General features: G+C 43.9%; 1 protein-coding gene and 1 pseudogene across 2 annotated transcripts in view; one reads left to right on the plus strand and one right to left on the minus strand.

Moving 5' to 3' along the window:
- Positions 1–2,453: 2,453 nt before the first annotated feature.
- On the minus strand, positions 2,454–2,947 carry Fabp5-ps3 (fatty acid binding protein 5, pseudogene 3; annotated as a pseudogene).
- A 4,366-nt stretch (positions 2,948–7,313) lies between these two features.
- Micu1 (mitochondrial calcium uptake 1) overlaps positions 7,314–25,863 on the plus strand; it is a 145,999-nt gene continuing 127,449 nt past the window's right edge. The window contains exon 1 of one of the 2 annotated variants that reach the window (XM_087597903.1): positions 7,314–7,432. The gene's annotated coding sequence lies outside the window, so the exon portion shown is untranslated. 2 annotated transcript variants of the gene reach the window in all.

Genomic DNA, 25,863 nt, shown 5'->3' on the forward strand with positions numbered 1-25,863 from the left:
GAGAAACAAACATATCTTAAGGGTCTGGTAGGAGCAGAAAGAAAATCCTCACTGTGCTATGTGTGGTAAAACACACCTGTAATCCTAGCACTCGGATATGAGACAGGAGGATTGTGAATTCAAGGGCAGCCTACATAGTGAGACCCTATTTCAAAATAAAACCAAACCAAACCATTTGTTGATAGCATCAGAATGGCCCAAGGTTTCTTTGAGACCTAACAAAAACAATAATAAAATGTTGCCTCTTGATAAAGAGTGTTGTATTTTAGTAAATGTTGGAATGTGCTATTCTCTCTTCTCTCTCTCTTCTCTCTCTCTCTCTCTCTCTCTCTCTCTCTCTCTCTCTCTCTCTCTCTCTCTCTAGGTGTGGCCTTGTTGGAGGAAGTGTACCCCTGTGAGGATAGCCTGCTCCTGGCCTCCTTTGGATGAAGATGTAGAACTCTCAGCTCCTCCTGCACCATGCCTGCCTGGATGCTGCAATGCTCCCACCTTGATGATAATGGACTGAACCTCTGAACCTGTAAGACAGCCCCAATTAAATGTTGTCCTTATAAGAGTTGCCTTGGGATTGGGGATTTAGCTCAGTGGTAGAGCGCTTGCCTAGCAAGCGCAAGGCCCTGGGTTCGGTCCCCAGCTCCGAAAAAAAAAAAAGAAAAAAAAAAAAAGAGTTGCCTTGGTCGGAGTGAGTGTTCAAAGCAGTAAAACCCAAACTTAGACATTGATGTGGCAATTTGGTAAAGTCTATCAAAAAAAAAATCAGATTTCCTCTCAGAAAGGTCTCGTGGCTCCAGCTTGTGAGGAGTTGTGTTGGCAGGCAGCCTTCAACTGTCAGCCCTTTTGCGTTTTGCCTCTGCTGCAGAGCGCAGACTCTGTCAAAGACAAGTTTTTCTGGGGCAGCCCACAGCCTGTGATTGACAAGGAAGGACTTGTCATTTCCACCCAAAGCTTGAAGACTGATGAGAACTTGAACTCTGCAGCTTCCCTGTGGGGTTAGCTAAGGCACAGGGGTGCAGCAGAGGTCACTTCTCCTTCTGCATAATTACTCTTCCTCCTTCTCTCTTCTCTCTTCTGTAGCTGTTGAATTCAAGAGCACTTCTAAAAACACACCCCGAACTCGGACATTCTTACCCCAAACCTGCTTCCCAGAGAGACCAGTGTGTGTAAATTTTGACTCCACAATTATGCTTCTAGGAGTTTATTGACTCACACAGAGGTAGGATGAAGTATTATCACAACTTTTAGCTGAAGATGATCTGTTAAAGCAAAAATTGGTTATAAGCTAAGAGTCTCACTGCATAAATCAGATGCTAATTAAAGGGAGGTGAAAAGCAGAAGCCAGGAGATCCTACCTAGAGTTCCAGGTCAGCCTGGTCTACAAAGCAAGTCCCAGGCCAGCCTGGTCTACAGAAAGAGTTCCAGTCCAGTTAGGGCTACACATAGATACCTTATCTCAAGCAAACAGACAGATGGACAGAAGAGGAAGTCTATTAGTGACGTGGTCTTTAAAGTGTATGTCCTACTTGCCTCTGCACTGCTGTGATAAAACGCCATAGCAAAAGAGCAGAAGGCAGTTTGGGAGGAAGAGGGTTATTTGGCTTATATGTCCCCAATCATGGTCATCACAAGAGGAAGTCGGTACAGAGAGGTGGAAGCAGAGTGAAGCAGAGGCCGACACATACTGGTTTGTTCCTCGTGGTCTGCTCAGCTTGCTTTCTTACACCACCCAGGACCAGGCTCAGCGGTGACACTGCCCACGGTGGGCTGGAAAATGCACCAGACTTACTTACCTCACAGGCAGATGTTATAGGAGTATTTTCCCAATTGAGGTTCCCTCTTTCCAGATAACTTTAGATGTGTCAAGTTGACAAAACACTAGCCAGGACATTATTTTAAAACGTCTTAAAATGTTTGCTTTGTTTGATGTTAATTGTAAGTAGTGTGTGTGTGCATGCTCACAAGTATGCCACAGAAGAAAGGTAAAAGTGTTGAGAACACTTGGGTCCCTCCTTTCCCCTTTACAGAGGACCCAGGGATTGACCCAGGCTGCCAGACTTTCCAGACAAGGGCCTTTACCACTGTGCCATTTATTTGATTTTGTTGCTTTTGATTTTTTTTTTTTTTTGGTTCTTTTTTTTTTTCGGAGCTGGGGACCGAACCCAGGGCCTTGCGCTTCCTAGGCAAGCGCTCTACCACTGAGCTAAATCCCCAACCCCTTGTTTTTTTTTTTTTTTTTTTTTTTTTTTAAGCACAAACACATTTATTTACTAACCAAAGGAATGATCCTGGGTAAACCAACGGTTTGACATGGGTTTCAGGTAAAGTGTCTGTGATGAACAGTCATGAAAAATCAAACCAAAGCAGCGACGCAGTGTGGCTCTGTGCGACCTGCTCATTGAATTGAGCTTATTCCCTCGGGTGCTGACTGCTGTCCAGGATGTCAAGGAAGTCAGTCCTCATTGTACCTTCTCATAGCTCGGAGTACAGACGGCATTGTTCCTGACACATTCCACCACCATCTTCCCGTCCTTCAGTTTTCTCGTTATCGTGCTTTCTTTCCCTTCCCACTTCTGGTGCTGGACCAGGGCGAAGGTGCTGAACATCTCAGTTTTCCTGCCATCAGCTGTGGTTTCATCAAACTTCTCTCCCAGGGTGCAAGAAAACACGGTTGTCTTCACCGTGCTCTCGGTTTTGACGGTGATGTTGTTGCCTTCACAGGTAATCACGCAGTCTGGTTTGGCCATGGCACCCATTCAAGAGCCAGCCCTACTCCTAGCTCCTTCACGTAGTCCTCAAAGCCGTGGCTTTCCACCAGGCACCACTTCCCTTCGAAGTCATTAAGGCTGGCCATGATGTGCAGGAGAACACAAAAGCAGCACGGAGACGTGGTGCCGGGGGCACTCGTGGCTTTTGATCTTAGACTTGTTTTGTTTTGTTTTGAGACTTTGTCTCAGATAGCCCAGGCTAGCCTTGAACTGTAGCCCAGGATGACTTTGAACGTCTGATCCTCCTGCCTCCATTTCCCCAAAGCTGTGTACCTGGCTCCAACATGTGATTTTATAAGAATAAAAGATGTAGGGGTTGGGGATTTAGCTCAGCGGTAGAGCGCTTGCCTAGCGAGCGCAAGGCCCTGGGTTCGGTCCCCAGCCCTGGAAAAAAAAAGAAAAAAAAAAAAAGATGTAGAAGTAGGAGGAAGAAGAGAGACCTGGGAGTATAGATGAGCAAAGTAAAACCATGTATATTATACACAGAAATGTCATAATGAAACCTGTTATTTTGTATACTTCAAAAATAATAAATGCAGAAAACTAACATCAGTGCTTGCCTATAAGTAAATTTAAGGGTCTCTGGAACAAAGATACAAGGGATATTTTTTACATATCTTTGTATATTTAAAAAATTTAAATCCTAGCCAGGGGTGGTGGCACATACCTTTAATCTCATCATTCCAGGGACAGAGACAAGTGGATCTCTGTGTTTTCTGTTTGAGGCTAGCCTTGTCTACATAGTGAGTTCCAGACCATCCAGTGCTGCATAGCAAGACCCTGTCTCAAAAATAAATACATACATGCATATATACATACATATATACATACATACATACATGTTTAAAGCCTGTATGGGGCATAAGAAATGACTTCCATCATTTTGAGAATTGGCCGCTCTTCCAAATGACCTGGGTTTGACTGTCAGAACTCACATGGAGGCTCACAGCTGTATATAACTCAGTTCCAGTGGATCTGACACCCTCTTCTGGCTTCCACAGACATGAGACACACACTGGATGCACAGGCATGAATATAGACACATAAATAAGATTAAAAACTAAATCCTGTAAATGCATACTTTCAAACTTAAATGTATGGGCTGGAGTGGTCAAGAGCACTTGCTGTTCTTGCAAAAGATTTGGGTTCAGTTTTCAGCACCCACATCAGGCAGGCTCATAACCCTGTAACCCCAGTCCAGGAGACAATCTTCAGACACGGATACACACATGAACATAAACATAAATAAATTATAAAACCAGCGTTCCGTGCAGCAGGTGGACCGTGCCACCAGAGAAAATGTCATGGAACTGTCAAGGTGGAGCATGTTCAAATTCCAGAAATCTCAAAACTTGAGATTTAAATCTCCTTTTGAGACAGCAGGAGTTGGATTAAATCCCTCCCTGTGGAGCAGGAGAACCCTAACCAGGTGGTCACAAGTAGTCAGTGACACAGCCCATGGAATTCTTCCCCATGTGAATAGGACATCACTAGCATCTTAGCCTCAGCCAATAGAATGAATTGCCCCCCCCCCCCAAATTCCCAAAGTTCATATAGTCCCTGTCCGCATGGAATAAAGAGCACACATGTCACTTCACCAAGGGTCGAGTGAAACTGGATGTTTCTACTGAGCTGTAACACTGGGGGGATTGGGAGGAAGGGCTGTCAACCAGGACAAGGGTCTTAAAGCCCACGCCCACAGTGACTCGCCCACTTCAACAAGGCCACACCCACTCCAACAAGACCACGCCTCCAAATAGTACCACCCCTAGGCTGAGCCTATACAAACCATGACACAGCCCATTGTTCTTTAATACTCCAGTGATCCACAGTTGACTGTTTGGAAGCCCTTCAAGCTTTTGGCATGCACCTTTTAATTTCCTGGATACAAACTTACCTTCTAGCACAAGATGTTCCAGATCAGCTGGTACCTCTCTGTCCTGGTCCTGAGTTCAGCCATTTCTCCGTGAGCTCCTGCTTCTTTTATTGGGAAAAAAAGTAGATTTAGAAATCGAAATAAGAGAAGCAATTCTTTGGTTTTGTAGTTACCTTCAACTACAAAATGAAGAATAGATTTTAAAAAAAAAACTTATGTATCGATTTAGCTAGTCTTCCTTGCTTCCTTTGTGGTAAAAAGAAAGGAACATTTATGATTTTTAAGGTTTTTTTACTTATTTAATATAATTATTTCTGGCCATAATTATCGGGAAAGAACGCACACACTACAATAGCAACTAAGGACTTACTTCTAAATGATACTGGAACATAATAGCTTCTCGATAAGAATTTGTGGGAAACAGCTCAGTACTAGAGGGCTTCCTAGAATGTACAAAGTTTGCTTTCAATCCCCAGCACTACAGCAAACAGAGGAAAACTTTGGAAGTCTGCATAGGTTTTTAAAGACTATCATTTCTAAAACTCTGAAGATAAATACAATGAAAGATGGGGACTCTCTTGAGTTCATTTGAAAGAAATTGAATGAAAGTTTTACGAAATGATGCTTCATTCACTCAGACGTCTGTTGCAGGAGAGACTCGCTTTTCACAGTGGTGTAATAAGTTGAGCCTGCTGTGGGCAATACCTGGAATTGTTACTTTTACGTATGTGATAAAAATAGGTAAGTAGGAAACGCTTGAAAGCATGCAATTTATATGTTAGCCCAATTGAAAGGAAAAAAAAATCTCTCTTGATAGCACAGAGCTTCCAGTATAATGTACTTCACTATACTGAAGGCAAAATAGGGATATTTCATTCTATGGCATTTCTTTTCCTATTCAACATTTACATGGAAATCATATGGTACAGTGAAAATCCAGATTTCCGAACACCATTCTAGTCCAGTGAGTATATCCAGAAATCTGTTTTTTTTACCCTGAGCCAGGCATGGTGGTGCATGCCTACAACCCCTGCCCTTTGGAGGCTGAGGCAGGAAGATTACCATTAGTTTGAGAACAGTCTATATAGAAAGACCTGTCTCAAAACAACAACAACAACAACAACAACAAAACCCAAAAAACAAAAACAAAAACAAACAAACAAAACCAAACAAACCAAAAACCAAAAACCAAAAACCGAAAAAACTCTCCAGATAAGTGTGAGGCATTTGATTATCAACGTGGCTTAGGAACTACTGGTGTGGGTCAGGGAAGGGATACGTGGATATTTCTTCTAATGTTTATTTACTATTCTTATGTGTATGTGGGGTGGCACATCTGCCACGGTGTGTTTGTGGGTGGAGGTTAGAGAACAATATGCTATGTATGTAGCTGAGGACAACCTAAGGACAATTCCTGATCCTTCTGCCTCCCTCTCTACAGAGGTTATGGTCATATATATACCAGCATGCCCAACTTAACCATTGCCTTGCTTGCTTGATCTTGATGGATTTTTATGTTTAGTTTGGTTATTCAGATAGGATCTTATAGAGCCCATACTAGCCTAGCCTCAAACCCACTACGTAACTAAGTATGGCTTTGAACACCTGATCCTAGTGCCTCTGCCTCTCAGACGCTGAGATTACAGTTGTATGCTACCACATCTGGCTGAAAAACTTCATTCAGGGGTTGGGGATTTAGCTCAGTGGTAGAGCGCTTGCCTAGCAAGCGCAAGGACCTGGGTTCGGTCCCCAGCTCCGAAAAAAAGGGAAAAAAAAAAAAAGAAAAACTTTATTCAACAACTTATATATTGATGATTTTTCTCTTTACCTTGTTCAGATAAAGAGTTAATTTGCCCCGTGAGCCTCCAAAGTGTTCTATGGTATTTATGATGCAATGTGAAATTTACAAGTTTTGGAGCTAACAAGAGAAGCTTCTCAAGAGAAGACTTTTACTCTCTCCCTATCTCCCTCCCTTCTTCCAAGTCTGTCTGTTTGTTCCACAGCATGAATCTGAAGGTTAGAGAACAGCTTGCATCAGTCAGTTCTCTGCTTCCACAGTAGGTGTCCTGGGACTCAAATATGGGTTATCCAGCTTGGTAGTAAGATTCCTTACCTGCTAAACTCTTTTTCATAATTTGACACTAAGTAACCCACACTAGCCCCTAAGTTCCAAGTGCTAGGAGACTAGTTGGGGACGGTCTGCAAGGAGTGAGAGTGAACTGGAGGTGGATAGGATTAAGATACATTATATCTTATGAAACTGTCAAAGGATAAATAAAAGATGTTTCTAAAAAAAAACAGTGGAAGCCTCTAGACTGGTGGGAAGAACCTCGTTATCTCTTTCTCACTTACGGAAGGGCGGGATTTAACTAGAAAGAGGCACAGAAGAGGTGCACTTGAACACCAGAGAAACAAAATCAGCAAAGGAATGCAGGAGGGATTTTGCAAACCAGCCAGCTTTCCCGCCTTCAGCGCTGGAGTTGCGCGATCATGTGGGTGGGGCCGAGGACAGGGCAGGCCCCCAGGCGAGGGCGGAGTCTCGACTCGGGGCCGGATCCGAAGGGTGGACCGGCCCCAGGGTAGGGCGGGGTTGCTTCTCCGCCCCTCCCCATTCCCCCCCACCCCCGTTCCTCCCCGCTCTGTTTCATCAAGATCCCGACAGGCCCAGCGGCTAAGGGAGTCACGTGAGAGTGGGCGGAGGAGGCAGAGCTGGGCTCCACGGCTTCTGCGTCTCTATGGTTGTCAGAGGTGGGCGGCATTCTCCGAGTTGCTGCTAAAGCTGGAGCGCGGACGGGTGAGTGTGAGGATTTTGATCGCCGTGCGGAGACAGGGGTTGAGGGGGAGGGGGAGCCGGCACGTTTTGGGGACGAGCCTTTCGAGAAGCTCCGAGATCTGGTCACTTTTCAAGTCCGCCGGGGACTGCTGTCTTAGTGATGCTGTTGGCGATATGCTGAGGGGACTCTGTCCTCCGCTCCCTTCACCCCATCATCCCTTATCCCTGTCAAGGAGAACTTGTAGTGCCCGACTTCTAGTCTCTGAGTGCATCCTCTCCACCCTCGGCCAGGACACAGGGGTAGCCCTCACTGGTTCTCCGAATTCGTGGCTGTGGTCAGAAGTGGATGGAGGAGTATAGAGCTGCGACAGAAAGATGACACATGTATCGGGGATAGAGAAAAGGGGGACAATCATGGGCTCCTTAGGGAGGCAAAACAAACTGCAGATTTCTCGGACTGTTCCGTTTTTATCCTCACCAGCAACTTCGCGTTCTCATTCTCCCTCTTTCTCTCTCTGCGCCCGGTCTCAATCGGGGCTTGCCCACATGATGTTTCGAGAATGAGCCAGGTATTATTGATTATATGGGAATGCTGGACGAATAGTTTAAGGCGGACTGTGTTTTATAATTAGTTGTCACCTTAATAAATCCTAGGGTTTGTCCTTTTTTGTTTTACGTTTGCAGTCCCTTTCAGTTGCTTGAAGTGCAAATATTTGTACCTGTAAATAGAGTAAAATTTTATAACTAAGAGTAAATAATTTTCTTCCTGAGACGCTTCGGAAAGACCCTTTCTGTTGGTTTTTAAATGGATGTTTTGATCCACTTTTGGGGTGGCTCCCTTAATAACCTCTGTTTACTTTAAAGGAGTCAGTAGGATCAGAAGGGAGGTGATTTAGCAACATTAGAAAGAAATTGTGCGGACACAGCTGTTGGCGAGTTTAGGTTTCACTGATTGTCAGCATTTGAGACATAACGAACAAACAGTTGGCCGACTAGACCATCCTGAATGTTTTGCTTAGTTAGAATCTTACCCTAAAGAGTTTGGAGCACCACTTACCTAGGAAGGTGTTCTGGCCTCCAGCCACTTTGTTTTGTTTGAGTTCTTTTTTTGAGGCAGGTTTTTCCCCTTATCACTTGGTTTGGCCTTGAAGTCTGAATCTTTCTGTCTCAGCCTACGGAATGGTGGGTGGGATAACAGGCCTGCCTGGACCTTGCAGGCTTCAATAGGTTCAGTCCCCCACTTCTCAGAAATCTTTGATTCTGTCTCACTTAAAGACATCGCCCTGGCTACCTACCGACACCAAGAAAGTGTCAATGCCTAAGTACGGAGGGTCAGCACATTCAAAATAATGTTAGCAAGAAAGTGAAGATTCAGAAGTGGCTTGTGTGCCTGGAGAGAATGAGAGAACTAAGAAAGGCTGGTGAAAGCAAGGGCATTACTGCCTTTGTTGTTGTCTTCCTATATTTCACGGAGTGGTTACTGTATTCAGTAAATCCATCTGACCATCCGTCCATCCATCCATCAAGACAGTGCCTTACTGTGTTGCTCAAGCTGACCTTGAACTCTTGGGTATAAACAACCCTGCCTCAGGCTCTAACTTGCTTTCTAATACTTGGGAGAGAGAGAGAGGAAGAGAGAGAGAGAGAGAGAGAGAGAGAGAGAGAGAACCTAACAATACATAATTTCTCACATGATTGAATAACACAGGAAATAATTATAAGTTATATTTAACTGAACAACTACTTCAGACCTTTGTAATTATTTTAAAAACTCAAATAATTAATGAAGCTCCCCTCTTCAACCCCCACAGTTGGCCAGATACTTAATGGTAGTCTTCTGCCTCAGGCTCCTAAGTGCTGGGATTATAGGCATGTGCCTCCAGGCTGGCCAGTAAAGCCTTTCTTATATGTCATTTTTTCACTCTTAACCTGAGAAGCTAGTTTAAGATCTTGAACAGTTGAAAGAGCACATCCTAAATACTATCCATATTCCCCTCAAAGAGTTGTTTAGCATACTTCGTTTTATATAAAAATATTTTTTATATAAAAATAATTTTTTGAAAAAAGGTTTACCACAGCATTCCCCCATCTCATAATAGAAATAGCTTCCTTTGTTGCCCCCCAAAAAGTGGATTCTTTTCCAATAGGTGTTCTGTTTTAGTAAATCATGAGAAAAAAATGATAATTCTTTAAAAATACTAAATGTTACTCTCTGGGCATGTTTGAGAGGCCTGACCATTATCTTGGAGTGGTTTTTGTTTCTCACTACAAAAGTGGAAACTTTACACACACACAAAAAGTAACATTGGGCTGAGTGTGGTGGTGCACGTTTTTATTCTGAGCTCTCTAGAGGCAGAAGCCAGTAGATGTCTTTTGAGTTCCACGCTATCCTAGGCCATCCAGGGATACATAGCCATGTCTCCAAAAAAAAAAAAGAAAAGAAAAGAAAAGAGAGAGTTCACATACACACACCAAGTCATGGTTATAACTGATCTTCAGAATCATTTCCCTTTTGAGGGATGTAATCGGGAACTCTAGGAATATAATTGAAACTTGGCCTTATACTCCTTAGGAAAGGTTAGCAGTAGGTTCGCACCCTGTAACCAACTGTAGAAACCCCAGAAGAGATCCTCATGTCTTCTACACATCTAGCACATTACTGTGTGGTGCCTCATTGGCCAGCAATGCCAGCTTGTGCCTTTGCTCATCCGAGAGGCTCTCTCTACTGCCAGGGGGTTAGAGCTTTTTGCGGCCAGGCTTGGGTTTCTTTCTTACCATAGACTAGGAGAAAGGACAACATGGTCTCACACCACACAAATTAACGGGAGGGATGGGGGAGTATTTGGTTTCTAAAGAAAAATAATTGTGGCATTATGTCCTGCTGAAGGGAGGACAGTGGTGCGAAGACGGAAACAATAGTTAAAAGTATTTGTATTGGGGTTGGGGATCTAGCTCAGTGGTAGAGCGCTTGCCTTACAAGCGCAAGGCCCTGGGTTCAATCCTCAGCTCTGGAAAAAAAAAAAAGTATTTGTATTCTAACTGAAGAAGTTCTCTTTTCCTTTGCGATATAAATTACTTATATTTGTAGTTTGGTTTTGCTTTTTAAAATGTTTATTATTAACTTACAAAATTTGAAATCTGAGCTCTTCCTTTGCATAGATGTGCATTATTACATGTGTGGTGTCTTGGCTCTGGAGTATATATATTTTTAGATTTATTTTAATTTTGTGTGTGTGTGTGTGTGTGTGTGTGTGTGTGTGTGTTTTGCCAGCACATGTCTTCACCATGTATGTGCCTGGTGCCTGGAGAGGCCAGAAGAGGCCATCAGATCCCTTGATCTGATGTAGTTGTGAGTCACCATTATGGATGCTTGGAACCGAACCCAGGTCCTTAACAAGAGCAGCAAGTGCTCTTAACTAATGAGCCATGTTTCCAGCCCCCAAGGATCTGAGTTTTGTAACCTGTAATATATTGTAACCTTGGCTAGTTTGTCTCACTTTCTTTCTTCTCAGCACATGCTCTTTTTGCTGAGCTACAACTTACGTGTCAAGCTTAGTAATTACTGGTACTTTTTGTGTTGTGGGTTAAGTTGACTAAGTGACTACAGCTTATAAACAGTGAGTGAAGATGTTTTAAGTACTTGAAAAGCTGTGTGATCAGTAAGAGTAAGTTCTAGGTCCTCTGCACTATTCTGTTGACAAGTCTCTTGGTGCAGAGACTACGTTGTATTGATCCTTGCATGAAAAGTAAATCTTATAATTCACTAATTGCTGTTAAGTGGATATTAACTTCAAAACTAGTTGACAGTAGTTAGTGTCTTGTTTTCTGTCTTTTTATGTTTCGTTGTAATGATTCATTATATTTTAGGGAGGACTATAGTTAAAACGATGAACCGTTTATTGTCTTGTTTTCAATGGAAAGAAATGTCGTCAGGAGCTCCGTTCAGTGGGTGAGAGCTGCTGTCCTAGCTGCTGACACTGGCCGTAGAGGTTCCGATGAGGTGTGTTCTAATGTCCAACTCCATCCCTTAACAGTGAGCTGGATAACCACTCCACACCGGAGATTGTCCCTTTGCACATGGGAGTGACCGTGCCTTTCTCTTGGGTGGCCGAGGCTAATTAGTATATAATAAGAGTATGGATATGTAACGTTCTATACACATGTAAGTGTCAGTAGCAGAAATAATGTCTTAAGTGATTTTAGTTTTCTAATTCTTGGAATTCTTATCTGAATTGTGTGTGTGTGTGTGTGTGTGTGTGTGTGTGTGTGTGTGTGTGTGTGTGTGTAAAATATATAGATGCCTAAGCGGTGAACTGTATTACCCTTCAAATCATCGTGAGTTTAAGATGGTTGAATTCCATGTTGTATACATGTCAGTGAACTGGAAGATTGGTTAAACTATTCTTATTAAGAAAGTGCTCAGGTGTTTGAAGAATCCAAGAGTGAGAACTGGTTTCCCAGTTTAAAGAGGGCATTGCATTTTATTAACATATTTATTTACACATGTGTGTATTTGCCAGCACACCTACCCATAGTCCTGTAAAGAAGAAACAATATTTTCAACACAGGGTGTCCTGGGTACTTGCAAATAGGAGGGATGACAGTGTAAAACGTAACTTACAAAACAGAAGGCCACGGTGGGACGGGAGAGCCACAAGCCATGACTAAATTGAATTAGTGATCTGGCATTGGGAGCTAAAGGTTGCTACATAGAGGTGTGTTGATGCAGTTTTTCTTGCAAATTTAAATATTTCCTGAGCTAAAACTAGCAAGTTCAAAGTGAGTTTTACTATTTGAAACTGAAACATGTGGGGCTGGAGAGACGGCTCAGTGGTTAAGAGCACTGGCTACTCTTCCAGAGGTCCTGAGTTCAAATCCCAGCACCTACACAGAAGGTGTCTTATATATCTCTGCCTATAACTATATCTATGGGGTCCAGCATCTTCTGACCTTCCTGAGTACCAGGCATGCACAGACAGACATCTAGGGATGATACCCGATACAAATGAAAAATAATTTTCAAGAAAAATAAAGAAGCAAACATTAAAATTTTATTATTTTTTTAAAGATAAGGCTACAGAGGTAGCCTCAGCTGGCCTCAAACTCACAGCAATCCTTCTGTCTCAGCCTCCTGTCTTAGGGTTTTACAGTTGTGAATAGACACCATGACCAAGGCAACTCTCATAAGAACAACATTTAATTGGGGCTGGCTCACAGGTTCAGAGGTTCAGTCCAGTATCATCAAGGCAGGAAGCATGGTAGCATCCAGGTAGGCATGGTGCAGAAGGAGCTAAGAGTTCTACATCTTCATCTGATGGCTGCTAGATGAATACTAGCTTCCAGGCAGCCAGAGGGAGGGTCTTAAAGCTCACCCACCACAGTAACACACCTACTCCAACAGGACCACACCTACTCCAATAGGGCCACGCCTTCTAATAGTGCGACTCCCTGGGCCAAGCATATACAAACCATCACGCCTCCTAAGTGCTAAGGTTACAGGTGTGATCCAAAATGTGGGGATGGAGATTGAGAGGATTTCCTGTAATATTTGAAGCATTGTGGTGAGGTTGATGAGGTGACGCTGCGGGTAAAAGTGCTGACTCTGCAAGACAGGTGTTGACCTGAGATCCTGTCTATGGTGGAGGAAGAGAACCAAACCCTGAAAGTGCAACACACACACATGCACACACGCACACACATACCCTTACACCCCTTAAAAAATAGTGCATTGCCTATTGTAGAAAGAAACCCTCTGCTGCCCTTTATTCTGCTTACTCCCTTTGTACTCCGGAGAGCAACGTTGGAGAACTAACCCTGTCAGTAGAATAGCCAGCCAACATGAGCACTTTGAGCTGTCTTTGTTCCCTTAGTAAAAAGTGTGGGAACAGAGATGGGCAGTGGAGGGTAAAAGGAGCCAAAATCTAAAGTGATGCCCGGGTTCAACTCTGGAGACCAGCATCAGAGTGCAGATCTAACTTTATTGTTTATTACATGAGCTCGTATATAGCTTTTTCTTCAATTAGGATATGTTTATGTATTCAAGGGTAAATCGGGGTGCAACCTGTGTTGGTTAGTAGAATCCGTCCAGGAGCTTATAGGGGAAGGTCCATTCCCCTGTGGAGATTTCCATGAAGATCCTCCTCATGCCAGGAGCCATGTCAGATCAGACACTGTACAGTGGATCAGAAGTCTCAGGAGCTGGTGGGGCCTCGCTCTCTGTCCCATTTCTTTGTGTCCTCCACCAGATGGGTCTCCACATCCCCCACTAAATCACTGTAGAAAGTGGGGCATTGAGAATCAAATTGTGCTGCAAAGGGCTGTGTATAAAATGCTGTGGTCCTCTCTGTCTTGGAGCCTGCAGATGTCTGCTGGGAACAAGACTTCTAAAAGGTATCTAGGTGGCTGTGGTAAAAGGCTGTTTTTGCTGACTATAGGCAGTGTCTCTGGGCCCAAAGAGAGCACACAGTTGTTCTTAAAACTGAAGGTAGTCATGCCCAAAATGAAAAGGAATTCTGCTTGAGCAAGGGGTGTATGTATGTGTATAGAGCAAAAAACCACACAGCAACTCTTGGTGGAAATCGGATAAAAACCAGAATGATCTGGCAAAAGGTAACCAGGGCCATGAAACAGGAGCATGGTTCATACACTAAGATACATTAAGAAAGTGTTACTAACTTGAATTTGGGATCATTGTCTTATAGTTATAAAAGAGAACATTATAAAGATGTTTGGGGATGAAGTATTGACCATAACTTCCTTGGGAAGGTTCAGAATAAAATAACTGGGTCTATAATTCCAGCACTAAAAATGGAAGCAGGAAGCTCAGAAGTTAAGTTATCCATAGTAAGTATGAGGCTAGGGCTAGAAGCCTCAAAATCAAAACAAAGCAACACAAACGCAGCCTGGGAGAAGCAGATGAGGGAAATGTGAAGACATGTTTAATCTAGGCGATGCGCCTGGAGGGCAGTATTCATGTAATAGCTGGCGTCCCGTGACCTCCTATAGGCATCCTATAGGCAACACTGCTTATGTCTTTACAGTTAATCTCATCGCAGGCTTTGTGGAGTGTGCACACTGTGTGTACCCAGCCTTTGAAGAAGCAATTCAGTTGTCAGTGCTTTGGCACGGTTCCCACAGCTTCTGTAGCCTAGGGGTTTTCATTCATGCTCTGTAGAAAACTCTTACCATTAATAATTTTTCTTGGCTGCGCGCTCTCTTAGGCTCAGATTAAAGTTGGTGGTAAACCCCCGAGTACTGGGTACTCTGTGTTAAGATGAAGCGCTCTTTATTGGTTCGGAGAGTGGATTGTAGAATCTAGAATGCTGTTGTGGGAAATCCCAGTTTCTACTGTAAGAAATTAGCTAAATATACTAACCTCGTGCTTTGGGTTTGCTTTTAAGGCAAAGTCTGTGTACCCATGGCAGGCTTCGACCTTAACAGTGGTCCTCCTGCCTCCACCCCAGTTCCTCTTCGCCTGGGACTACAAATGTACAGCACCACACCCAGTTACTTCGCTCAATATTAAGCTATTGACATTATTTCTGTAGCAAAGTACAGAAGATGGCCAGACAAGGAGCTACTAAATCTGGGTTTGTTTCCCAGTTTGTCGCTTGTTCACTTTTGTTCTTAAGTTGGCCTTTCTGGCCTGTTGCCTTTCACACTGAAATCTTGAAAATTTCTGAGATCATTTTCATCTCTTAACATTCTAGTACATTATTCCCTCCCACTTTCTGTGTCAATCACTGTTTGAAAATATTGGGGGCCACCATATGCTAGATCCTCTTGTCAAAACTACTTGTTTTTTTATTGTCTTAAGGTTTATTTATTTTTACTTTATGTCTGTGAGGGTTTGCCTCCATGTATGTCTGTGCAGCATGTGCACGCAGTGCCCATAGAGACCAGAAGAGGGTGATGGACTTCAGGAACTGGCGTTGGAGGTGGTTGTCCGCCACCGTGTTGGTACTGATAACCAAACCTGGGTCTTCTGCAAGTGCAGTGCCTGCTCTTAACCACTGAGCCATCTCTCCATCCTCATGGAGCTGGAGGTACAGGTTAGCTGTCCTGTGGTGCTGGGAATTGAACCAGGGTCCTCTGGAAGATCAGTCAGTGCTCTTAACTACCAAGCCATCTCTTCCAGCCCCATGATGTATTACCTTCTAATCTCCAATTCCATTCCTAGGTATACACATACAATTTTAGAAAAGGAAGGATTCAAATAAATACTTAGGTATCAATAGCGTTAGTCCCAAAAACTGAAGTGTAAACAGCCCAAGCATCTATTGATGGAAGATGGATGAGCAGGACGGGGCCTGTTCTGCGTGGAATATTAGTCCACTTTTCAAAAGATAGACAGTTGTGCACTGGGCCACAACATGGATGAAGCTGGGTAACACTGTACCAAGTAAAATGGCCAGATACAAAAGTGCACTGTTCATAAAGGAGGCATGGGGGAGGGGGAGGATGAAGGATGAGGAGGATGAGGAGGATGAGGAGGAGAAAGGAAGAAGAGAGGAGGAGGAGGAGTTGGTGGTGGTAATGCAATATTCCACTCTTGAGGAATTTTCATACTGGAAATTCCCACAATTTTGTGTTTTTACCAGCATGCACCCGAATTCCACTTCTTCTGTATTTATTCTCTTTGTTATTTTCTGATAACATTTTCTAGGTAAAGTGTCTCAGTGTGGTTTTGATATACATTTTCCTCCTGACTCATAATGAATATTTGTCCATTCAAGTTTTCTGCCCATATTTAATTAGACTGTGTATTGTTGGACCAGGACCACAGCCCTCCAGACATAATTCCATGTAGCCCAGGTTAGCCTTAAACTCTCTCTGCATCTAAGTGAGGATGATCTGAAACACTGGATCCTCCTTTCTCTACCTCCCAAGTGCAGAGATTACAGGTGAGCACCACCAAGCATGGAAAGGAGACAGTTTTTATGTAAAACCATACAGTTTCTTAGAGACAGGATTGATGCCATGGGTTTACAGTGGGATTTACATTATAAGAAAAAACCCTTTTTATTTCCTGGATTCAACAGTATAAAGGAAAACTAAAGCCATGACAAGAACTGCTTTCCTTTCCTGGGTCTCCCAGGACTCAGTGGTTCACATCTGATACCTCACGCGGATTTCTTCCCTGACCTGTTCTCTAACACCACATAGGTGTCTTATTGTTTGATTCAGGTCTGACACTAACTGGAGCAGGTGCATCTACACTCCTGCAGGTTAAAGCTTCAGTCCCACTAGATTGGCCTTCCCTCCCCTCACAAGCAGTAAGCCCCCATACTCCCTATGACTCCTGTGTGACTTGGCTGTGAGTATCTCACACTTCTGATTGGATTTGATCTTTTGCTGCAAGAACTTCCAGAGTTCCGGAGAATGCTGTCTTTACTAGTTTAGAATCGAGATACCTTTTTTTTTTTTTTTTTTTTTCCAGAGCTGGGGACCGAACCCAGGGCCTTGCGCTTGCTAGGCAAGTGCTCTACCACTGAGCTAAATCCCCAACCTGTCTTTACTATTTTAGAGTGTGTGTGTGCATGCATATAGACAGGCATCGTGGAGATCAGAGGGCAGCTTGCAAGAGTAGGTTCTCTCCTCCCACTATGTGGATCCAGGGATTAAACTCAGGTCCCTAGCCTTGGTGGCAAGTGCCTTTACCTGCTGAGCCATCTTACTCTTTATGTAAAGGACACAGCTTGTGAGCAGGCAAGGTAGAGGAGCTGCTTAAGGAAGGGGTGCTGTGCTCCCATGCTGCCTGAGGGTCTGTCATCCTGTCAGCAGCACCTCTAGCAGCCCAGACCCGGCTCAGTCCTGTCTTTGGGGGTTCCATAGAGCCATGGCTGATGAAATAATTGGCAGGGACAGCTCAACCATCAGCACATTTCCCCTCCCTGGGGATAGGAAGCAGGGCTGAGAGTGCCAACCTTCTGGAACCAGCTCGCACCTGAAGCTGCCCCTAGTAGTCAATCTGCGTTTGTATATTTATCACAGTGCTGGGTTGGGGTGGAAGCCAAGAAAACTCACTTCAGGTATGGAAGCTTAAAAGGAAAGCTTTATTTTCTGAGCACTTAAGGAGTCAGCCAGTTGAGGATCTGAACTACATCCTGAAGGAAGATTGTACAACAATTTTTAAAGCAACAGGAGGGGAGCTGAGGGAAGCTACAGTGTTATCCAGTTGTACTTAGACAATTGTGGGTTAAGCAAGGGAGTAACCATTGGAGACTGGGCTGTATCCAGGGTACCCGGCTTCAAGGTCCTTAATTCATTCTCCTAGACATCAGGTCCAGAGCTCAGAGTGATAAGGGGACAGAGGTGCAAATCAGTTGCGTGTAGATAATTAAAACATAATAGGCAGTTGGTTATATATTTTTACAACTAATGCAACTTGGTTTAGATAACAACAATTTCTATATTCTTTACTGGTTAACAGACAATTAAGGAAACTTTTGGAGAAGTGGGATAGGTGTTCATTCCTAGGCCTGGTAATATGATCTTGTTTGACTCTGCCAGCAAGGTAGACCAGTTGTCTTTGAGATGGCTGGATGCAGACAACTGTCTCCTTACAAGGTGTCCTTGAGATGTCTGGAGTCAGACAACTGTTTACAACAGATGTTTAGCTATTGGGATTCCTAATTCTTAGTAACAAATCCCACTAGATTGGCTGGGACCTTGAATTTAGTTTCTCCCTATGAGTAAATGGAGTCTGAAAACAAAATGGTAGCACTTAGGATATGTTTCTTTTGCTTGTTCCCAACAATAGAAAACTACACTCTGAGAGCCCAATGGTTTTAGAGAGCTGTGTGCCAGGAATCAGCAAGGAGACCAAATAATGCTCCTCACGAATTGCAGCGTAACAAAAATAATGTTTTCTTAACTCACTCTTTGAATTCTAAAAAGATAATATTTACATAAGTATATATATATATTTGTGTAATGTTTTCTTTTAATTAGGCCATCAGCAGGTTTTTCCTCTTTATTTTGCTTGCTTGCTTGAGAAGAGCCTTGATATGTAACCCAGATTGGCTGTGGGATTCTCTTTCTTTCTGAGGCTGATGTCATAATGTCTTGTTCTTCTGATCTCTGGATGGCAGTGGCATGTGCCATGCCTGGCTTGCAGTATTGACTTACTTTACTTTCTAGGCAAACATTTATTTATAATTTACTTCATGTTACACTGTCTGTGTGTGTGTGTGTGTGTGTGTGTGTGTGTGTGTGTGTGTGTGTACATACCTGTGGGTGATGCATGTGCATCCATGTATAGAGAGACTCGAGGAAGAAATCAGAACCCTGCTGGACCACTCTCTGCACTGGTCCCTTGAGACGTAAGCTGGAGCTAGGCTGGCAGTCAGCAAACCTTTGCGATCCTCCTGTCTGTGTTTCCACTGTGTGTCAGTGTGTTTGGGGGAGTGTCACAGGCACACACATTAGATGCCATGCCCAGATTCATGTGCGTGATGAGGATTTGAACTCAGGTCCTCATGCTTGTGTGGGAGGTGCTCTTGCCTGCTGCGCCTTCTCTGTAGCCCTCACCCTGGCCATTTGTGGTAATTTATTATCCATATTTTCCTTGGTAAGCACATAATTGCCATCAGTAATGAAACATAGTCTTGACTTCCTGAGGAATTGTTGTCCATTAAGAGGTCAAGATGGTTAAGTCTGATCGCTAGAGCTAATTAATTATGTAGAGTAGGATATTTATGGGCTTCTGCTTATTAAAGCAAAATAGAAACAAAGCACACAACAGCAGCTTGTACTGTTCCCTGTGTTCAGTTTCTCATTGTCTCGTTTGAGTTTAATAAAGTCCCAAAGTTTACAGCTTTCAGTGAAAAGGAGGCTCTTGTTAAAGAGTGCCTGGTCAAGAGCGGGATGTGGCCAGGAGTGCTGTGCAGTCTGAGGGAGCTGTGGCCCCATGACATACAAGGCAGAAGTGGAGCATCTGAGCCCAAGATGTTCAGAACAGCTTCTTACCATAGCAAGACACCTCTCCCTTTTCTTTGAAAGAAAAAGTACCTGGGAAACTAGAAGTTGGACCAACAGTTAAAGACAGCATGGCGGGAGGGGAGGAGCAGGTAGGAAATCCCTGTGAAATCCCTAAGATTGTTTGTCAGCCTGGCATGTTCGTTTTTAGAGAGACCATAAATACAGGCGAATTGTTGTAAAGGAGTATGTATAGCAATGTTTACTTCTGTGAATACTAGGGAAATGACACTGAAATGATTATTTATATAGGAAAAGGCTTCATTTGGCAGACATATATACCTGAGAGATGTGTGCAGTTGTCTATAAACACATTATTCTTACAGATCAGCCTGTACTACAAGTAATTCTTCTAGGCTGAACGTGGCAGTGAGTGATATGCCATTGACTCACACATTTATTCCGACACAAAATTGTTACTATGTTTTCTGGATGAGTACCCTTTACCCCTTGTGGAAATTGAACCTACTACAGATGTCGGATGAGAACCTATTGGGAGGGGCACTTGGGCAGTGGAGTCCTCAACGGTTACCAGGAAACAATCTTGCTCAGTCTGATTGCTTCTTCTGTCCTCAGAGTCCGAGCATTTGATCTCAGGACCACCCAGGCAGTATTCTGACTCTGTGTTTGGTGAAGAATGGAGTGCATCGTTGCTGGCACCGTTTGGCCCTCCTCTTTACTGAAAACGTGCTCTCTTGGGTCAGTCTCAGCTTTTTTGAAGTTTAGCTTTAGTCACCCAGTGATGTTGCCAAAACGCATTGTATCCTAAACAGATTGTCCAGTAAATGAATTAGCTGATAGACAAATCACAAGTGAAGATATGGCTATATGCTTACATGAGCCATTTGATTGTTTTTATCATATTTAGCTCTACCTAATAACTTTCATGTGGCTAGATGTCATTAAAGTACATACATATGTGTGTGTGGACATGAGAGTGTGTGTGTGTGTGTGTGTGTGTGTGTGTGTGTGTGTGTGTTTTAAGACAGTGTTATTTTGTAGCCCTCACACTCACACAGATCCACTTGCCTGCCTCTCTTCTTCTGGAATTAAAGGCATATATATACCACCATGCCTGGCTTAAAACATATCATATATAATAATAATTATTATTATTATTGTTTTAATTTAAATATATTTGCATATTATTTTAATAAATCTGTCCTTGGTTGTAGAGGCATTACCATAAACCTAGGAGGGAAAAGAAGATAGTTTTTTTCCACATACATATATCCCATATAGAAACCCCTTAGCCAGACATGGTGGTTTTAACCTATAGTCTAAACTACTTGGGAGGCAGGTAGAGAAAGATATCTTGAGTTCAGGGTAGGCTGGATAAAACTTCCTATTTGTTCTCTTTTACAAAAAGGATCTCATTTTGTAGCCCATGCTGTCCTTAGACTCACAATTATCTTCTGCCTCAGATGCGCGCATACACACACACACTTTAAAAAATAATTGTAAAAATACAACTCATGTGCAACTATCATCCAAGTTTGGGCTCAGAAACAAGAAAACAACCATCTTCCTTTGGGGCTAGAGAGGTAGGTGGTTAAGAGCACATGCTGCTCTTCCAGAGTTCCCAGGTCGGACACCCACATGTTGGCTCACAACTATTGTAAATACACATTAAAAAAAAAACACATTTTTCTTTCTTCTTCTTCTTCTCCTCCTCCTCCTCCTCCTCCTCCTCCTCCTCCTTCTTCTTCTTTTTTTTTTTTTTCCGGGGCTGGGGACCGAACCCAGGACCTTGCACTTCCTAGGTAAGTGCTCTACCACTGAGCCAAATCCCCAACCCCTAAAAAACCACATCTTTAAACAGTTTTAAATGTCTATATCCTCAACTCCAGAAGTATCATTTGTTGTTGTTGTTGTTGTTGTTGTTGCTGCTGCTGCTGCTGCTGCTGCTGCTGCTGCTGCTGCTGCTGCTGCTGCTGCTGAGATTGTCTCTGTCTTTGTAGATACTTAGGTTTTGGCAACTAATGTCATGTAGTCAATGACAGAATCAAGTTCAGAACAGATCCCTTACCTCCAGAGAGCCCCTTGTGCCCCTTTGGGGTCATCCTGTTCTCTCACCCTCTGACCCTCAGTACCCACTGCTCTGTTTTTTGTTACCTTTTCTAGAATGTAGTATCAGTGAATCCTACAGTGGGCAGTGTGGCTTTTAAAAGCTTCCAAATTTATTATACAGTAAAATGCATTTCTATTTTTCTCCAGCACAAATCTACAAAATTGGATGCAAGAATTTAATGGTACAGATTCGTTTCTCCATTACCCCAAGATGTGAAAGCCTCTGCAGGCTCTCTCCTGCCATTTCTGTCTGCTCAGAGCTTCTCATATCTCTGCTCCTTGGCGCATGGTTGATGTGTCCTCTGTTGCTGTAGTGTGTGTCTGTGTGTGTGTGTGCGTGTGTGTGTGTGAGAGAGAGAGAGAGAGAGTGTGTGTGTGTGTATGTGTGCGCGCGCTAGAGAGAGAGAGAGAGAGAGAGAGAGAGAGAGTGTGTGTGTGTGTGTGTGTGTGTGTGCGTGCGTGCGTGTGTGCGCGCGCGCTCAGCGGTCACTGTTTGAGACTTGATGTTTGCGTTCAGTAGAATGCTTTTGAAATTCATCTAAATTGTTGTATGTACCACAAATCCATTCTTTTTTGTTTTTAACAATTTTTTATTGTTGTTGTTTTGTGTGTGTGGATGTTTTTACCAGCATGCGTGTCTGTGTACTTAACACATACCTGGGGCCCATGGAGGCCAGAAGAAGGCAGTGGATGCCCTGGCACTGAGGTACAGTTGGTTTTCTGCTGTCCCGTGGGCGCTCTAAAGCAAACACAGGTCCTCTGGTGAAGCAACACAAACTCTTAGCCACTGAGCCGTCTCTCCAGCCTTCACAGATCTGCTTGATTATGGGTGCGTTCTGTTCTACAGCTGTACCACAGTTTATCCATTCAGCTGTTAGAAGATTTTTAAAATTTTACTTTTGGTAACTTATAAAAAGAGTTTCTATAAACACTCCTGTACAGATTCTTCTTTTTAAAAAAAGTTTAATTTTATCAAGGATAAATGTCTTCAGCCGTATTGCAGAACCTTGTAGGAGGAGCATGTTTTCAGAAGACCTCAGCTGTCTTCCAGAGGGGCCGCCATCCTGCATCCCGGCAGAGATGTACACCGCCTCTCTGGCTTTGCATCCTCCCAGTCCAGTTAGTTGTTTTTTTCTTAGGCATACAAATGGGGGTACCATGGTGTCTCGTGTTTCTAATCTAATGGCCAGTGATACTGGATACTTTTTAAAAGGAGCTGTGAGTGAATGAATGGAGCTGCTATCAGCATTTGTTTCTAAGTTTTCCTGGGAATATGTTTTCCTAGGGTAAATGCCCGGAACAATAACTTAGTAAATTGTTTAAAAAAAAAAAAAAAGATAGAGGAACCTTGAATGCAAGGAGAGGGTACACAGTCGACTCTTCTCAGTGACTCAGCCCAGGTACTCCCCAGCAAGACGGCTACCCCTGCAGATCGTGTAAGCATGCCAGAATATCATGCTACACACCATGAAGCAAAGTGATCAAGGAGACAGTTGGAAACCAAGAATGCTCTTCCTATTGAGACGAGAGGCTGTTCCAGGACAACAGGAATCCACTCCGTCCTCTCACTACTGGACGAGTACACACTAAAGAACAAGCAATCAGAGAAAAGTGACACAGTGTTCACAAAACATGATGGGGTTCAGGACATAGTACTCCAAAACATGACCGTAAGAGTCAAAATGCCCAATCCTTTGGGCATAAGGATCGTTTCCAGCTGATTGTTTTAAGAAACTACAGTTATAGAAGAAGGTCTGAAAACTGAATTTTATAAGACATTTATATGGACAAAGGAAATCTCCATTTAATGGGGGTGCCTCTGGGAAGAGAGGGCTGATTAAATCACTGGAGACTTATCAGTGCAGACAGCACCCACTCAGATCTGCATTCATGACACTCTTTTTAAAAACAACATTATATTGCTTAAATTGCTTCTTTGCGAACTTCACACCATGAGTATCAATCCTACTCATCTCTCTCTGTCCCTCCACATCTCTTGCCAACCCCCCCCCACGAAGATACAAACCTAAAGTAAATAAACAACAACAAAAGCATACTGTCATGGAAGGTGCAGTGTGTCACAGCACGTCCCACAGTGCTCCCTTTTGTCCACACTTCTTCACTGCAGTGACTCATTGGTCTGGGGTGAGGCTTCTGGCTTCTGCTCTACTGTCAACCATGGATCTTCACCCATACTTCTCTTGCCCTGTGTCATGGAGATCCTGCAGCTTTGGATCTGCGTGATCAGGCCCTTCACAGGCTCCAGCAGTTCACAGATGAGGTAGATGCTGGGGTGAGCCAACCTCAAGCCCTGGGTCTGACCTGGGTGGTAGCTAAGTTGGTCAGCCTGCCAGCTCTTCCTTACCCACACCACCAGGGCAAGCTCTCCAGCACTCAGTGCCACAGCTGTCAAAGGGCAGGGCCAGTTCTCCTCTCAAACCCTCGGGGCTGGCTCACCCATGCCCATGTCACCAGGGCCAGCTCTACTGTGTTGCCCAGGTGAGGTCCAGGGCCCACTCTCCTGAGTGCTGCAGCCAGTGAGGGTCGGGGCCAACTCTCCCTTGGCTCACCCTTGCTCAGGCACCAGGACTGTGCTATCCAGGTATTGTGCAGGGCCTTATGTCCTAAGTAGAGTGCTTCAGCCAGTGAGGGACTGGGCCAGCTCTGCACGGCCCGTAGACACCAACATGGTCCCAGATGGCAGCCCAGATCATGGATGTCTGCATGGCCTTTGGTGGTAATGTGAGCTGTGGAACTGACACAGACCCCACTGTTACACAGTCATGGACCCAGACATGGCGCTCAGCAGCAGATTGGACCAGGACTTAACCATGACCTCAGGCCTCATGGCAGGCTGCTTGCATCAAGCTGTTCTCTCCACCTCTTGTCTCCAGTTCCATCTCTCTTCATAACACTCAAGCCATTCTGCTCGCGCGCTCTCTCTCTCTCTCTCTCTCTCTCTCTCTCTCTCTCTCTCTCTCTCTCTCCCTCTCCCATCTCTCTACCACATACTTGCACACTGTAATGGCTCCTGTTGTGGAGAGAGCTAGCAGGCCTTTGGGTGCCTTCCACCCATCACGCCCCATAACAGTACTCCTAACACTTTTGTTTGTTTGGTAGTTGTTGGGGCTTGAACCTGAAGTATTTTAAGGTTTTGGACATGTTTATATCGAGCATACTCCCCTGGATAGCTCCACCTTTCCTTCCCTTTCTCTCCCCCTCCCCGTTGTCTCCTGTATCCCTGTGACAGACATGTCCAGCCTGTAGGCTTCGTACACCTCAGAATAGCTATGCATGCAGCATAACACAAACTCTAGACTTAAAACATGTTTTTGTGATTTTTTTTTTTTTTTGGTAATTTGTACTGTTTTTGATCAAAACATTTTGTAGATGGCTTCATTTTGTAATACCAAAGGGGACAGACTGAGGCTGTTAAAGAAGGCATAGTGCGCATGCCTTTAATTCCAGCACCAGCACTCAGGAGGCAGATGGACAGATCTGAGTTGAGGACACCCTGGTCTAGTGTGTTCTAAGCTAGTCAGGACTATGCAGTTGAGACTCTGTCTCAAATGATGTATATGGTGGTGGGGGGAAAGCATGCACTCTTTGTCTTTCTGAGACTGACTTAATTCACTACCTATGATCATCTCCAGTTGCGTCCATCCGTCTTCCTGCAAACAACAACCTTGTTCTCTGTGGCTGGGAAAATTCCATTGTATTTGCTGACCACTTTTTCTTCATTCATTCTTCTGCAGTTAGACCTCTAGGTTGCAAGCATAGGGTCTTGTTTTTGCTCCACAAGTCTCGACTGCTGCACTCCAGCTCTGGTCCTCTCCTTAAAGGGGCCACTTTGTTCCAGAGATGGATGGGATTTTTGTCTGCCTCTGAAACAGATGTTTGAGATACGCTCATCCCTGAGTTTTCTCCTGTGTGTCGAGGGTCCGTATGCGTTTCTGTTTTCCTTTGTCTCAGTCAAGAACTCATGAAGGGTGGAGGCTTGATAAAGATAAGAATTACAGCAGTCTGGTCACGTAATCAGAGTTCCCAGCCATAGTCGCTCTGGGCGACTCACCCGCATTAAGAGAAAACAACATAATGTATATACATGGAAAAGTGAATTTATTTACAGTTATGGCCAAAACTAGAGAGAAAATGTCTATCTGTCATCTCACCCACAGCAGAATTACAACTTAGAGAAAGGATAAAGGAAAAGCCAGGATGCGCATGTGCAGATTTCAGTGTCTGCCCCAGTTACCAGAACTAGATAGTCCTTCTCCTGGGAGATGCGCCAGGGCCCTTGGGATGGGCCAGTTTCACCCCCAGCATGATAATTTCCGGCAATGATCATCCCTGGAGCCCCTGATGCAGTCAGACATGATGAAAATGTTTCTGTTGTTTTATTC

The sequence above is a fragment of the Rattus norvegicus genome, chromosome 20 (genome assembly GCF_021556685.1).
Source record: "Rattus norvegicus strain SHRSP/BbbUtx chromosome 20, alternate assembly SHRSP_T2T, whole genome shotgun sequence".
Lineage (NCBI taxonomy): Eukaryota > Metazoa > Chordata > Mammalia > Rodentia > Muridae > Rattus > Rattus norvegicus.